At 38.3% G+C, this 13,244-nt stretch overlaps 1 protein-coding gene across 2 annotated transcripts in view; it reads right to left on the bottom strand.

The window, feature by feature from the left end:
- Window positions 1-13,244, bottom strand: part of CERS6 (ceramide synthase 6) — a 333,969-nt gene that overhangs the window by 131,790 nt on the left and 188,935 nt on the right. The gene's annotated exons all lie outside the window — the stretch shown is intronic.

Below are 13,244 nucleotides of genomic sequence, written 5' to 3'. Positions count from 1 at the left end.
ACGTTTAATAAATGTTAGCTAAGTTGAATTAAATTCCTATGTTATTGATGATCCCAGAGAAGGGAAGAACAGTAATAATATTGCTCAGGGACTCAGACTGTCTTGCTGTTTTATCCATGATGCTTAGCATATTCCTTGTCATAGGCAGGTACTCAACAGATACTGAATGAAAGAATGAACAAATGAACAGAGACCAGTATCTCCCATCAGTAATAGGCAGAAGCTCTTGAAAGAGCCCTTTAAATAACATCTTTTGATCCTCAAATGCCTTGGGCCCACATTTGCACTCAGCAACATGCAGCGGCTGCTTTATACAGCAGCTGCAGGATGACCAGACACCATTATTAAGTTTTCTTATTGAAGTGTAACTGACATACAGTTAGAGTGCACAAACCTAAGTGTACAGAAACTTGACATATGTCTATATGTGTATACACTGAACCTCATCTGTCTACATAGTCTGGACATAGACACCTATGTCACCACCCCCCAGACCAAGATCTAGAAGATTTTTACCACTCCAGCAGGCTCTCTCCTGCCCACCCCCATACAACTACCTCTGTCACTACAGATACATTTTGCCTGAAAAAATTATTTTATTCCTTCCACTGTTCACTGCCTTATAGAAGACTGAATTACTTGAGGACAAAATGGCCATCTTCCCTGTGCTTTGGAAAAGTCATTCCAAGGTGACTGGTATCACCAGACTGCTGCTCAAAAATTCCTAAAACAACGATAGCAATGGCCTCTAGCAGGGAGGCCTAGTCTCACGTGCATTAATAAAGGAGAAGGCGGCCAAAACCAAACAAAACCCTAAGCCATTTGTCCCACCTTACAGAAAACTGTAGCTGAGCCAGTAGCCAGATGCTCCTTGAGCCAGTTTCTCAGAGCCACACGTGCAGCTATACTTAGAGCATGAGCTGGTCAGCTCGGAATGCCTGCTGCTGAGCTCCATATCCTTGTCCTAAGTACCCTCGCCCCACTTCTCACAGCCAAGACTGGGTCTTCGGGCTTCCCTGGTGGCGCAGTGGTTGAGAATCCGCCTGCCGATGCAGGGGACACGGGTTCGTGCCCCGGTCCGGGAAGATCCCACATGCCGCGGAATGGCTGGGCCCATGAGCCATGGCTGCTGAGCCTGTGCGTCCGGAGCCTGTGCTCCGCAACGGGAGAGGCCACAACAATGAGAGGCCTGCGTACCACCAAAAAAAAAAAAAAGACTGGGTCTTCCCCGAAGAGGCAAAACACCAGTTGCAGAAGTAGAACATCTCATTACTTCTCCCAGAAAGCTGTTGTTTTTAAGCAAAGAACATCTGGTTTGTTTCATTATGGTTGATGAAGAAAATGTTTTACTATGATGACCGTTGTATGTGAAAGCCATTAGCTCTCAAATTTTAGTAAAACAAACCTTAAAAAGAAGGATGCTTTCTTTTTTGAATTCAGTAAAGAATTTTCCTTTAAGTGTCAATTGATGCTTTAGCTAATGCAGAGTGAATGTGCACATACAGATTTTGACACATGGATCAATATTTCGTACCAAATTACCTGAACTCTTCTGAGAGTGACTAGTTTTCTACTCCCCGTGGAAACAGGAGAGAAATAGTAATGCAATCCAATTCTCAGCCACTGCCCTCAGCCAAAGGAAGCCTGTAGCACTAGGTCTGTTACAGCATATAAATGAGGACCAATGTTTTTCATAGTCAAGTTCAGCTCTAAACTTTTTGAGAAGTTTAAGTCTATGCATTTAGGGGACTGTCTAATAATGAACGTCATATTTAAATCAGGGTTATTTTAGTAGCCTCTGAACTATAAGTTAGTTTTTCCTTTATTTCTAGAGTTTCTAAAAAGTTGATATTTTATTAAGGGAGCTGGAAAGATAAGATTCATGGTTTGATCAAGTACCAAGTCTACAAACCCTTGTATAAATAACTACCTAAGAGCAAGTATCACTCAGTAGGGCAGCAGTCACCACTTGTACTTGCGAATCCACACAAGCACCTCCTCCTCTTCCTCCCACATCAGCTTCATGAACTCCTGCAAGTCCTGAAATCTTTCTACCTTACCACCTGAAGAAAGCTTTGGGTGTGAAATGACATTCTCTCAAGACAAAGCCTGAACACAAAGCAAAAACGTGAGTAAAAGGCTTCTTGATGCTCTTTACGGAAAGTTTACACAACCAAAATCAAACTATTGCCATCTCATTAAATTAAAAGCTATAAGCTATAACCTCAGGGCTGATGAAATGGTTTTATCACCTGAACAAATTTTAATTTATTCTAGGCAATGAACAATTTCACATTTCCCAAGCTACAGAAAACACTGAGTTGTCCCAACCAGGTTCTTACTATGAATAGTGTATTAACAGTTTGCTAGTCACATTGCAGAAACTAAGCATCATAGAAGGAGAGAATAAATTGTATTGCATAATTACATTATCTGTTTGTATAAAAAGGGACAACTACACCCAGTTGGAAAATTAGTAGACAGTTTCTAATAAGATCCAAAAATACTAAGAATACAGCAAGCCACCAATTCTCGGCTTTGCTGAAGTGAGTTCATTTGGAAGCTGAAAAATGAAGCAAATATGATGCTTAATTTGGACCTTCTGAATGTAAGCGCTAAATTTAACTCTGTGCTCTGAATATGAATACAGTTCAAAGATGGAGCCTTTGCTTTTCCTTGGTCACTAGTTAATCCTCATCAGCCCAGAAGATCTACTCAGCGAGTAATTAAGCCTGGATACAAGTAGACTATATGGCCAAATATACCTCGATTTAAATCTCAGGCCTGCCACTGACTAGCTATGTGACCTTGGACACATTACTGAACCTTTGTTAGTCTTGGTTTCTTCATGCATAAGGATGAGGAGTTACACTGTATAACACATGAGAAATGAATGCTAAGTGATCAACATAATGCCTGGCCCACAGTGAGTGTTCAGCACAGTATAGCTATCATTATTAAGATTATGATTATTATCAGTGATGCAAAATTTCATCCTGGCTATGCACTAAGCCAAGAGTATTTTCAAGGCATTACCCCACTCCAAAGGAGGTGGGACTTTCACTGTGAGAGAAGTTTTTTAAAGTACTATATGGAGAAGAATTCCAGGTTATTATCTAATATAGGCCATGTAAATATGAAAAAGAGCTTAAATCTTACCAGAATCCCACTGGAGACTAAAAAAGCTCCTTAGAAAGTCTATGCTAGGGCCATTATGGGGCATTCTGGGCAATAAGATCTCAGGGAACCCCCGAGAGAAAATCCAGGGATTAGGGCTATGAGGACTAGGCAAATGAGAATAGATGGAGTCTTTTTGATGAAACTTCTGTATGTCTTTGCCATTTAAATGGAATTCAACTTTTAAAAAAGTTCTCATTTTTAAAAGTTACAACTGCAAGCTCTCTCATAACCCACAATTTCATAAATTATGCACAATCATTTCCACCCTAATTCCTACATCTTAGGGTTAACTTTTTTAATAAAAAAGAAACTAATAAAGATAACTGAAAAAAATTAACCATCCACAGTTCTTCTCTAAAAGGAATCTTAACATTTTTACCTATTACATTCCATTTGCTATATATATATTATTATCACAGCAAAATGTACAAATGAGTTTGTTACTCATTTTCATGTAAAGGTCTACTAAATATTTTACTAGAACTATAAATAATGTAGTAATTTTATAGTTATTATTTTTAAGCAGTTGCATGCTATTTTGCCACTTTGATAACAATTTAAACAATTCTAATATTAGACATTAAGATTGTTTTACATTCTGTTCTGGATTTGCTATAATTTGCATGCAAATGTATCTGTATATATATACATATGCATTTCTTTAAGTTGCAATAATAACTTTATACATGTATATTTTTTGCTTCCATACAATTTGTTCCTCAGGATAATTCATAGGAGTTGAATTGCTGAGTCACAGTATATGAACATACTTAAGGTGATTCTTCTATATCACTATCTTGCTTTCTAAACAGGTACCAGCTTGTCATATGATCAGCTATTTCAAAATCTTCACTGAATTATGGGGTAAGAGTTTTTAAAATGTTACATTATATATATATTAAAAAATAATCAAATGAAAAATAATTTTTAAAAGTTACGTAGTCTACATTACTGATTTTAGAGATGTAGCGATTCAGTCCCAGAGAGACTAAGTAACTTGCCTAAGGTTGCAAAACTGATTAATGCCAGGTCTTCTGGCTCCTTCTTCAGGGTCCTCACTGAATCACATTATCCTCAGTTTCTCCCTGGCCTCAGAATATTCCCTTCAGATAGGATACTAGCCACAAGTCAACACAGAAGGGCAAAGGAAAGGTATGAGGGAATCAAAAAATATTCAAGAGGATAGATGTAGGTAGAAGGGGAAAAGGAAGATACAGTAAGGAGAAGCCTTGAAGGACAATTTCTTCGGGTCACGCCAGATAATTTCCATTCCAGGAAGCGCATTTACTTATTTGCAAGCATCAAAGCACTGTCATGACAAAGGATCTCACTGGACTAGGAGGCGCCAGCAGCACAATATTTAAAAGCTTCATGTCAAAGCACTGCAGGAGACTTAGGCATTCACAGTTCTCAACAGAGCCCCCTCTAAATCAGTACTAATTAATGTTATGCCTTACATTTTCCAAGTACTGTATAGCTTCACAGCACTCCTACACACAAGCTGAGGATCTTCCCATTTCACAGATGAAAAAAATGAGGTTTCAGGGAGCAAAGGTCCTATTAAGCAAAACTGGCAGAAGAGAGACTGAAACTTCAATCCTGACCTCTAACTTAATGTTCTCCCATAGTGATATGACTTGAATTTCTTAGTTAGGTAAACTTACTAATAAAAATTTAAAATATTCCTTGAACTGCTAGATTTTTGAAATTTGTTTTCTAATTCTTTTTTTTTTTTTTTTTTAACCGACCTAAAAATTTTAAAGACCACAAGACTGGCTGCGATTTTTGCCTCAGGCAAGTCAATTCATCCTTTGAAAATTGTTTCTTTTTTTCTGAAATGAGAAATTTTAGACAGTTGATCTTTTCCCAATATCCATCATATTCTATGTCATGAGCACTTTTTTTTTTTTTAAACAAAACTACTTGATGGGGCCATTTTCTTAGGTAAAACTCTCAGTAGCAAGCCTCCTTAAACAAGTGATGTGCTCCAAGCAATTTCAAAATTTTAAAATAACACAAAGAATAAAATTTTTAATGGACACATATTCTAAAGACTGGACAATTTTTATTTTCATTATCAAAATGGGCAAAAGGATGTCAATGCTGTTTCCATTTCAGAAAGATTCCAAGTGAACCAATAAGGAAAAGGGAACACCTTGAAGCATGACACCAGAGGAACACTCTAGGTTTCCTTGCTGAACTTTGAAAAGCACACCCAATGAATAATGAAAAGTTATGCCATAATTCAGGTCAGATTCAGAAAGTTTAAGGGAACAGGCAAAGTGCTCAGTTGGCCAGGGTACTTTTCAACCATGTGTTTTCACCCCTAGTTAGTTATGAAGTCAACATAATAAGTGGCAATTTGCATAGTTTTAAAATGTAATACAATAAATTACAGTAAGTTGTCAGAGTACCTCACAGAATGTAGCACAATGGGAAGTTTGGGCTGGTTATTAAGATATTGTGGATACATCTCAATAGAGGCAGAAAAAGCTTTCAACAAAATTCAACACCCATTTATGATAAAAACTCCAGAAAGCAGGCATAGAGGGAACTCACCTCAACATAATAAAGGCCATATATGACAAACCCACAGCCAGTATCTTTCTCAGTGGTGAAAAAGTGAAACTATTTCCACTAAGATAAGGAACAAGACAAGTTTGCCCACTCTCACCACTATTAATTCAACATAGTCTTGGAATTTTTAGCCACAGCAATCAGAGAAGAAAAAGAAATAAAAGGAATCCAAATCAGAAAAGAAGAAGTAAAGCTGTCACTGTTTGCACATGACATGATACTATACATAGAGAATACTAATGCTACCAGAAAACTACTAGAGCTAATCAGTGAATTTGGTAAAGTAGCAGGATACAAAATTAATGCACAGAAATCTCTTGCATTCCTATACACTAATGATGAGAAATTAAGGAAACACTCTCATTTACCACAGCAACAAAACGAATAAAATACCTAGGAATATACCTAGGGAGACAAAAGGCCTGTATGCAGAAAACTATAAGACACTGATGAAAGAAACTGAAGATGATACAAACAGATGGAGAGATATACCATGTTTTTGGATTGGAAGAATCAACATTGTGAAAATGACTATACTACCCAAAGCAATCTACAGATTCAGTGCAATCCCCATCAAACTACCAATGGCATTTTTCACAGAACTAGAACAAAAAAGTTCACAATTTGTATGGAAACACAAAACACCCCGAATAGCCAAAGCAATCTTGACAAAGAAAAACAGAGCTGCAGGAATAAGGCTCCCAGACTTCAGACTACACTACAAAGTTACAGTAATCAAGACAGTATGGTACTGGCACAAAAACAGAAATATAGATCAATGGAAAATAATAGAAAGCACAGAGATAAACCCACACACATATGGTCACCATATTTTTGAAAAAGGAGGCAAGACTATACAATGGAGAAAAGACGGTCTCTTCAATAAGTGGTGCTGGGAAAACTGGACAGCTACATGTAAAAGAATGAAATTAGAACACTCCCTAACACCATACACAAAAATAAACTCAAAATGATTAAAGACTGAAATGTAAGCCAGACACTATAAAACTCTCAGAGGAAAACATAGGCAGAACACTCTATGACATAAATCACATCAGGATCCTTTTTGACCTACCTCCTAGAGAAATGGAAATAAAAACAAAAATAAACAAATGGGATCTAATGAAACTTAAAAGCTTTTGCACAGCAAAGGAAAACATAAACAAGACGAAAAGCCAACTCTCAGAATGGGAGAAAATATTTGCAAATGAAGCAACTGACAAAGGATTAATCTCCAAAATTTACAAGCAGCTCATGCAGCTCAAAATCAAAAAAAAAAACAAATAACCCAATCCAAAAATGGGCAGAAGACCTAAATAGACATTTCTCCAAAGAAGATATACAGATAGATGGCCAACAAACACATGAGAGGATGCTCAACATCACTAATCATTAGAGAAATGCAAATCAAAACTACAATGAGGTATCACCTCACACCAGTCAGAATGGTCATCGTCAAAAAATCTACAAACAATAAATGCTGGAGAGGGTGTGGAGAAAAGGGAACCTTTTTGCACTGTTGGTGGGAATGTAAATTGATACAGCCACTATGGAGAACAGTATGGAGGTTCCTTAAAAAACTAAAAATAGAACTACCATACGACCCAGCAATCCCACTACTGGGCCTATACCCTGAGAAAACCATAATTCAAAAAGAGACATGTACCACAATGTTCATTGCAGCTCTATTTACAATAGCCAGGACATGGAAGCAACCTAAGTGTCCATCGACAGATGAATGGATAAAGAAGATGTGGCACATATATACAATGGAATATTACTCAACCATCAAAAGAAACGAAATTGAGTTATTTGTAGTGAGGTGGATGGACCTAGAGTCTGTCAAACAGAGTAAGTCAGAAAGAGAAAAACAAATACCATATGTTAACACATATATATGGAATCTAAAAAAAAAAAAAAAAAAAGTGGTTCTGAAGAACCTAAGGGCAGGACAGGAATAAAGATGCAGAGGTAGCGAATGGACTTGAGGACACGGGAATGGGAAAGGGGAAGTTGGGACGAGGTGAGAGAGTGGCATGGTCATATATACACTATCAAATGTAAAATAGATAGCTAGTGGGAAGCAGCCACATAGCACAGGGAAATCAGCTTTGTGCTTTGTGACCACCTAGAGGGGTGGGATAGGGAGGGTGGGAGGGAGGCGCAAGAGGGAGGAGATATGGGGATATATGTATACGTATATCTGATTCACTTTGTTGTACAACAGAAACTAACACACCATTGTAAAGCAATTATACTCCAATAAAGATGTTTTTTTTTAAAAAAAAGATATTGTGGAGACACTTGAGCTGGCTCCAAGGAGCTAGTCCCTTGCTGAGTTCTGACTCCAGGAAGCACTAGAGGGAGCGGGAAGACTGCAAGAGGAAGCTCGATTGTGCTCCTTTCTGTTTTGCTTCCCATTCCTACCACCACTCCCTCAGCCCAACCCCAACTGGCCCCTCCAGCAATGCATGTGCACCCCAGCAGTGACAGTCCATCCCAGTGGTAGCAGATGGTTGCCCTTTCTCCTCATTCTCAGAACCAGCCTCACTGTGGTTTCTGAGACATACCAGCTGGTCAGCACTTTCTTGTCCAGCTCCATGGCTCCTCCTCGGAGCATCTAGGTTCCAATAGCTCCAGCCTCTTCCTATAAGCCCCCATCCTCAGAGCCGTAGCCTCTTCCTGCCATTACCGCGTCCATGATACCTCAGTGCAGCGCTGATCAAAGTGCTGTGGGCAGATGAGCGCCAGTCCTTGAAGCGTTTGTTACTGTTTCATTAGAATGTCAGTTAACTACATCCTGAAGAGTGCTGTTCAGTTCAGCTGACTTTTCTTCAGAGGTAGACTCTCCCCAAAAAGAAGCAGTGAATTGATTTACATTCAAGTCAAGCTCCTTATCTCATGGCAGACAGGTAGCAAACAGCAGATGGATTACTCTGAGTAACATAGTCTTAGTGGCTCCCTCTTGGTGAATGATTCTTCACGTTTCAGTCACCCCAAGAATCACTCCTGTAGTTTCTGTCTCCTAACGCAGACCCTGACTGATACAGGGGTTAGGTACAGATATATTTTGAGTAAGCTTTATTTTAATCATATACATGCATGTGTACAAAACTGTGATATAAAATGCACCCTATGGTCAAAAAGTTGGAAATATATTAGCCTAACATGTAGATAACATGGAAAACAATATTTACCTAAGTCCCAATTGCACATATATCTAATGACCTTCCTGTGACACTATAGTTTTAAAAAATAAGTAAAGGAACTCAAAGAAAAATATTCAAAGAACTCCACTCAATATAAACTTCCATCTACAAATGAGAAAAAAAGGTAGCAGTAAATGAGAGATAACTTACTCTATTTTTAAAGGCTTGACATATGGTTCCTTTCAAGACCTAGAAAAATGTGTTACTCTGTATGAGTGCCTTGTGCTCTGGGACTTCAGAGCACCTGAAGTAATTCTGGGTCTTCTTTTATGAAAGTACTTGTCTCTGCTAATCATATTCATGGGGCTAAGGGTCACTTGTGTCAGCAATTACAGGAGCAGACTATTGAGACAGGCTTATGTCTTTCAACTATTTAAATATTTCCTACCAACCCAACAATGACTTTACTTAATAGTTCAGTGACATGTCTGTAAGGTCAATGCCTTCTAGGGTCTACTTCTATCATCAGAGTTAACTGCTGTCTATAAAGGGGGCTCGGAGCTGAGAAAGCAAAGACGACATATATGTACACCTGTTAGCCCCTCACCATAAATGAGGCACATCCTCTTATCTGTCATCATGAAACTACAGAAAACATTTTGTTGATTTCATATAAATGACACACAAACATGCTTTCTTTACAGGGTGCCTGAAAATATGGGGCCAATTATTTCATCCTTTATTACAGAACTATTCATAGCGTGACCACATAACTTATCACCCAAACTGGATCAGTACAAGAGGGAGGTAAGTGCCCGGGACCCTGAGACAACTCATGTGTGAAGTCAGCCTGTGTCTTGCTCCAAAGATACATTCACACATCAACTACAGGAATGATGACATAATGGAGGGGAAATCAACGCACAGTAAATAAAATGATAAAAAGGCAAGGCAGAAATAGAGACAAAGATGTAGAGAACAAATGTACGGACACCAAGGGGGGAAAAGCGGGGTGGTGGGGTGGTGTGATGAATTGGGAGATTGGGATTGACATGTATACGCTAATATGTATAAAATAGACAACTAGTAAGAACCTGCTGCATTAAAAAATAATAATATAAAATTTTTAAAAAGGACAATAGATAAATATTTCCCTATGCTTCTAGATACCTTGCATATGAAAACCATTTCTGTGTGGTGTAAGGTCTTATTCCATGATGTATCCTTTCTTCAGAAAAGCTGGACTATTTTAAAAATTAAGCACACATGGCAACCATGAGAATGCACCTGTTAGATCTTGGACTGGTGGGAGTGTGGCTGACTCAGGGCCCCGCTGCTGTGCAGTAAAATCCACAGCAGTATTTGCATGAAGGCCCTGCTGCCCACAGGCTGCTGGCAGCCTATGACTGAGCACAACAGGAATACTACAGCAAGCCCATTTCTGGGAGACACAGGTCTCCTTTGATGATCAACTGTGGCTCCAGGACTGCCCAGTGGCCTGACTGAATTTTTCTTAGAAAGGCACAGCAAGCAGTCTTAGAGGCTCACCCATACTTTCCTTCTTTCCCTCTCTCCCGCACACACGGTCAGACATACATTGTGGTCTGAAGGCTCTTCCAGCCTCCCGGCCAACTCCCTCCCCATTTTCTCTTATAGACACTTCCCCTAATCAATTTCTTACACATTTAATCTCTTCTTGGTGTCTGTTTCTCAGAGGGCTCAGACTAAGACAGCACAAGTGTGTACTGACATAAACCTAGTTTATAAGTATTTAAAAACTCTCAACTGCCTTATTTCTCAATACAAAGAATATTTTTAAACGGAGGGCACTTAAATCGGTCATATATATACACTGAAAATCTACGATGACTTGGTAAACCCAGGAAAATATATATGTTCTCCCCACAGGATTAAGCCAATTCAAATTGGAAAGGTTAACAGCATTTAATAAAATTTAAGTATTCAGCCTGAATGTATTTGAATATGGCAGAGAAAACTCAAGCTATTCTTATACTAGAGATTGATACCTCATAGCCTCATCTATAAAATGAGGTATTTAGATGATAGGCATTATAACTTTTACATCTAAAATTCTATGGTTTTCAAAAATTTTTATTAATTGATTTGTTTCTTATTCTTTAAGATTCTCTATCATGGGTGCATGGTACTTTGCATTTGGTAAATATCTCTTTAACGGGAGCATAGAATTTCAGGGTAGAAAGGGTACTTAAGGTTACTTAATACACCCTAGAAGATGAGACGTATCAGATTCATTTGACCTAAAAGCAGAAGAAAATTGGACAGTGCAAGTTGCCTAGGTATTTTTCTAACAGCACATGTAATGATCCACATTTTGGATGCTGGGAATAAGAAGCAGCTGTGGCCTTTCATATTTTAAAATTGGTCCACTACCCTGCTATTTTATTTTAAAACATTTAGGGTATTGTGAAAATTGGAATTACCTTGTTTTGACTATTTCTGGTGCTGCCTTCATAATAATTTCTTTTCCTTTTGGTTAGATGGGCAAACATATTGTCCACTCCAACAAGTTAACAGAAATATATTTTAAATATCCATTAAAGTAAGTATTTAAAGTTCTAAACAGAAACAACGACTACATTAGGTTAAGTCTGCTAACTTAACTAAAGGAAGTCATGAGGTTAAGGTGGGCTGGTAAAGTGGGGAAAGTACTAGAATAAGAGATAGCAGTGTGCGTTTCACTTGAGATTCAGCCCTTTCATAAACTCACTGTATGACCTGTGGAATGCCATCTACCCTCTCTGGACTTCTGCTTCCTCAGCTGTGAAATGAAAGAGTTGGACAAGATAGCTTATGAAGTCCTTCACAGTTAGCTCATATGGAGTCTATGTACACTTTTCTATCTCGCAGTATGACTAAACACTAAACTGTACAGCTCATCCAAAACTGAGTGCTTCTTAGACAGTATCAAAGGAAGAAACCCCCAATACAAATTAATCCAACAAGAAGAAGAACATCTATTTCTCCTTTCATTTTTAAGCATTTGTTATATCTAGAGGCAGCTGAAAGGAAACTGTTATAGTTTAAGGAACAACAATTTCCAGGCCGACATTCTATTGACAAGCCCTTTTACTGCCTTCTACAGAGCCACTGAGGACTAGGGGATGCAAACTACTCTCATTCCATTCAGTCTGTGTAGGGACAGAATGAAGCAGAGCTAAGTGTCAAAGCGTTTCCTGTTCTGATGACAGATGGCCAGTCTTGCTGAATGAGAGCTTTTAAAAGAGACCACATCCTGCAGATCTAGGGAAAAGGGCAAAAAAGTGCTCCTGGATCTCACCATCTCTCCTTGCTCATCATCAAAGCCCTTCACCAACAGAACCCTATGTGAATTCCAAACCGTGACCTCAGTTAGCAACTCGACATTCCCATGAAGCCCAGCTCTCCCATGTCAGCTGAAATTCCATCCAAAGCTATTTCCTCTTCCAAGGTAGTCAAGTTGGAAGCATAAAAGCTCCACAGCCATTCTTTCTATTTTTTCCCCTAGATACATAAATCTGAAAACTAGAACAGTAGGGTTCCAAAATAAGCACTTCCCACCACATTAATTTACCCCAGTTGAGAATGTCTTCATACTTAGAAATTTTACAGAGTGAAGTTCATTCTTTTACATCTATTCAAGTGACCTCTGGGTCATGTAGTCTTATTAAGTGAAAAATAAGTGCAGTTACTAAAGGAAAAGACAACAAGTAAAAATAATTATTTCCTCTAGGAAAATATGATATTGGGAAACAACTATTATTTATAATAGAATTTGCCACAGGCAGACAATATCTTACAACTCAGACTTGAAAAATGAAAACGTATTTGCAATTTTCATATCAACATTTACATGAGAATGTACTAGTAAGGCGTGCCGCTTGGCCCAATGCCCCAGTTAAAAAATTTTTTTTTGCTAAATAAAGATAACACTGATATCACTTTAAAGGGTAATACCATAAAACATTTTTAAAAATAATTTCCCATTTTCTGCCAACTCACTATTGCATGACTGTGAGAACGTCTTTGTGAGACTTGAAGTTAAGCAGCCTAACTTGTTAGTAGTGCCATTTAGCACTGAAATCAAGAAGAAAAAGACTATGACAGCCTCAAAGAATTGCTTTCATAGGTAAAGGTGCCTTTGTTCATGCAGAAGAGCAAAATAGCAGCCAGGGAACACAGTCTATAAAAGGAATTGAATTTTCCACTGGCAGTTGGTGTTACCCTGTTGGTAGCTTTGCAAGACACTAAACTCTAATTTTTACTGATAAAGGCTACAGTGATAACACAAAATGCCACAAGTGATTTTTTTCAAGTTGT

Source organism: Kogia breviceps, chromosome 2, assembly GCF_026419965.1.
Source record: "Kogia breviceps isolate mKogBre1 chromosome 2, mKogBre1 haplotype 1, whole genome shotgun sequence".
Lineage (NCBI taxonomy): Eukaryota > Metazoa > Chordata > Mammalia > Artiodactyla > Physeteridae > Kogia > Kogia breviceps.
The sequence above is the reverse complement of the archived record's forward strand: the minus strand, read 5'-3'. Positions and strand labels throughout refer to the sequence as shown.